Source organism: Setaria italica, chromosome VI (assembly GCF_000263155.2).
Source record: "Setaria italica strain Yugu1 chromosome VI, Setaria_italica_v2.0, whole genome shotgun sequence".
Taxonomy (NCBI): domain Eukaryota; kingdom Viridiplantae; phylum Streptophyta; class Magnoliopsida; order Poales; family Poaceae; genus Setaria; species Setaria italica.
In genome coordinates, this window is record NC_028455.1 from 1374288 (window position 1) to 1378289 (window position 4002).

Consider the following 4002-nt stretch of genomic DNA (forward strand, 5'->3'; position numbering starts at 1 on the left):
TGTCTTCCGAGTGCAAAGTGCAAATGGACAAATGAACGGCGTCTCTTCCATCGTCATTGCTTGTCGTATAAAGAACGGCGTGTCTCCCGTGTCTCTCTCGATTCCCCATTCCATTCCCCACCGTCAAGAGAGCCAGGCAGCTGCTGGTGCTTGCTCCGGCCGACGGGATGGGCTACACCGGCGGCCTGAAGCGCGAGAGGGAGGAGGAGCACGGCACGCCGGCGCCGCCCGTCACATCCCGGCCTCGCGTCGATCCGCCGTGAGTTGCTTCACCGTACCTATCGCCATCTACCCTCACTCTCGCTCTCCCATGGCCATGGCGTCGTCGCCGTGTCCGGCCGGCGGCCTGCATGCAATCGCCTCGATCTAATGCCACCGGCGATCCGGAACCACCTTCTGTCGTCCATCCGAAGCCAAGCTCCCCTTTTTCTGAGACTTTTCATGGCCGGTCTTGCGATCTAATGTTTCTTCTTTCCTTCCGATGTGCTTGTCTGGTTTCCACGAAGGACGCCGGCGCCACCAGTTCGTGTGATCAGGCCGTTGGCGCCGCCGAGCGCTGAGGCGTGCCGATTCTTTGACTTCCTGCAGCGTGAGTTCGCCGACAAGCCCCACAAGATCGTCGAGTTCCAGGCCATCCTGCTCGATTACTACTACATGAGGTCCGTGACAGCGTACACTAGTCAGCACTCAGCAGTAGCTTGCTACGGCGGCGCCTTGCGTTTAATTATTACTTACTTGGAGATTTATCACTGGCTGATCTGTTTTCTCTTTTGGATTGAAGCATCGACATTGCCGGTGTGGTCGACCGCCTGCAGGTCGTGTTCCAAGGGTACCCCAACCTCGTGCGTGCTTTCAACACTCTCCTGCTGATGGGTTACGCTCTCAAGCAGGATGACCAGCAGGGAGGAGGAGGAGCAGGTGATGCCTAGACATGGCTGTGTGCTTCCTGTTACTTATTGGTGGATCTCTGTACTGCCAGGGCTGCCCATTCCGCACTTCCAGTAGTGGTCGTGTGGAATAGACTGCCAAATAATATCAGACTATACCTGTGTTGTCCCGTGTTTCCTATTAAATGGTGGATCTGTGTAGTTCCGGGTGCGCCGGTTCTCTTCACTTCCACTAGGTGTGTGGAATAGCTTGCCAAATAATATCGGACTAAGGGGGTGTTTGGCAGGGAGGGGCTAAATTTTAGCCCCTGTCACATCGGATGTTTGGACACTAATTAGGAGTATTAAACATAGTCTAATTACAAAACTAATTGCACAACCCCTAGGCTAAATCGCGAGACGAATCTATTAAGCCTAATTAGTCCATGATTTGACAATGTGGTGCTACAGTAACCATTCGCTAATGATGGATTAATTAGGCTTAATAGATTCGTCTCGCGATTTAGCCTACGGGTTCTGCTATTGGTTTTTTAATTAGCTCATATTTAGTCCTCCTAATTAGCATCTGAACGTGTGATGTGACAGGGCTAAAGTTTAGCCCCTGACATCCAAACGCCCCCTAAGTGTGGAATAGCCTGCCAATAATATCAGACTAAATCTATGTTGTCCCGTGTTTCTTTTTGACAATTGCAGTGAGAGCCTAATATCTCATTCTGGGCATATATCCATGTTCCGTCTAGGTATCTTGGGATATCGTGGGAAATAGAGCTAGCTGATTTAAAATGGTCGGAGAGAATATTCTTTTTTTATGTATCGTACGGGCGCATAATGCGCCAGCCAAGCTTGACAAACTGGAAGTGCCAAATATGGTAACGATCTAATGTGAGGTTTTTCAGATAAAGGAATAATCTTTGTTGTAGCCACGCTGACATAGGGCATGCTCTCTACCGGCAGTAACGGAAGATTGGATAACTAATTTTTTTAAAAAGTAATAATGTTCTTCTTTTATAATAATTTGTCAGGAGTAGTAAGTATGTCCATTTATGATGTCTAAGCAAGGAACAATCATCTACCTGCCCAATTGGCTGTCACCATATTGTTTCCAAGGCTTTGGAGAATAACTGCATTATGAACATTTGTGACAAGCACTAAAAGCATTATATTGGAGCGACATGTTCTCTCTGTAGCGAACCTCGATGATACAAAATTTGGTTGCTCCTGCTGTATGTCTGCAGAGGAGAATTCTTCAAGAAAATTTGCATATTCTTTAAGGAATTCTGTTTTTGTTAAATTTAAGTCAATTAGATGTTATGTCAGTCCTAAAACCAAACTCTGTTTGTAGAGTGGTAATAAATCTCACATATTTATGAGACATGGAGACAGTCCAACAATAACTTTTGAATCAAATTAAGTCCCCTAGCCAGGAATCAACCTTAATCTAAAGACCAAAAGAGAGCATGCATGTTGCATGCTGCTTGATGATGAGTATGACTGCATAATCAACCTAGAGTTGTTAGAAAGATTTTATTCACTATATATGAGCATAGTGTGCAAGAAACATGTCCTCTTCGTGTGATATCACCTCTGAATCTTTTGCTTGGCATATTGCATAATGTGTTATTCTCTACGGTGATAATTCATTATTAGCATCTGGATATATATGAAAAGGTTTAGTGTTTGGTGTTTGCATCTCCTTCCGCAAATGAGGCAATTCATGAGCGATAGCAAGTTCAATTCGGAAGATGACCTTCGTCACTACTATAAGAGCTGCCGTGTGTGGCTGCCACAGGACCTCTCTCTAGAAGCCGGAAAGTCACAGGCTTCATGTTAGCGTGGTATTTGCTTTTAGAAGTCAACAACAAAAACTGTGCCGACTTCTTTTTGTTTACCTAAAACTCAAAAAAAACAAGCACAGTTTGGAAAACTGAGTGACGTTAAAACACTACCGGACACAGGCAAATTGCCGAGTGCCAGGGGCACTCGGCGAAGGGCAGAATACCCTCGGCGAACCGTTTGCCGAGTGTAACACTCGGCAAACGGCACACGACAAATATCGAGTCGGCAAACACTAGTTCGCCGAGTGTTTTGTGTCGGGCACTCGGCAAAGACTTTGCCGAGTGCCCAGAAAACACTCGGCGAACAATTATTGAAAAAATAAAAAAAAATCACGCACCGCCACTGCTCCGCCGTCGCCGCCGCCGCCGCCACCATCCTCTCCTCTTCGCTTCAGGCCCCGGCGCCGCCGCCGCCGCCGCCGCCACCATCCTCTCCTCTTCTCTTCAGGCCCCGGCGCCGGCGGATCCGGTGGAGGGGACGGGCGGGCGGCGGATCCGGGGGCCGGGGGCCGCGCGCCGGGGGGGGCGGCGGGCAGATCCGGGGGCCGGGGCGGCGGCGGCGGATCCGGGCGGCGGCGGGGGATCCGGGGGCCGGGGCGGCGGGCGGATCCGGGCGGCGGCGGGGGATCCGGGGGCCGGGGCGGCGGCGGCGGATCCGGGGGCCGGGGCGGCGGGCGGATCCGGGCGGCGGCGGCGGATCCGGGGGCCGGGGCGGCGGCGCCGGATCCGGGGGCCGGGGCGGCGTCGGATCCGGCCGGCGGCGGCGGCGGGCGGCGGCGCGCGGCGGCGGGGGCCTTCGGGCGGCGGCCGGGGGCGCCAGGCGGCGCGCGACGGCAGGGGCCTTCGGGCGGCGGCGGGAGGGAGAGAGGAGGGAGAGAGGAGGGAGTGAGGGGAGTAGTGAGAGGGGGCCGGGAGTGAGGGGCCGGGAGTGAGAGAGGGGGTCGGCCGGGCGGCACTTATTGAGGGGGCCGGCCACTTGGTTTGCCGAGTGTCCTACGTGGACACTCGGTAAAGAGTTTCTTTGCCGAGTGTCCAACGTAGGACACTCAGCAAACGTTTTTTGAAAAAAATTTAAAAAATATCCAACAGTTTCAAAAAATTACTAAATTTTCATACGAACCAATATAGGTTTTCTACTGACTATACAAAAAGTTTTGTAGTCAAACCGAACTCGACCGTCACTTCGACTCTAAATTTTATCGAATCCTTCTTAAAGTTACTATTTTTCTTCTGAGATGCTTCGGTTTGTAATCATCGTACATGATGAAATGTGCAAAACC

The 4002-nt window shown here is 51.5% G+C and overlaps 1 long non-coding RNA gene across 1 annotated transcript; it reads left to right on the plus strand.

Annotated features, from left to right (window-relative positions):
* Window positions 1-568: 568 nt before the first annotated feature.
* Window positions 569-1119, plus strand: LOC101762073. The gene is made up of 2 exons (XR_215347.2): window positions 569-659; window positions 782-1119. It is a non-coding gene; the product is annotated as an uncharacterized LOC101762073 (long non-coding RNA).
* The last annotated feature ends 2883 nt before the right edge of the window (window positions 1120-4002 follow it).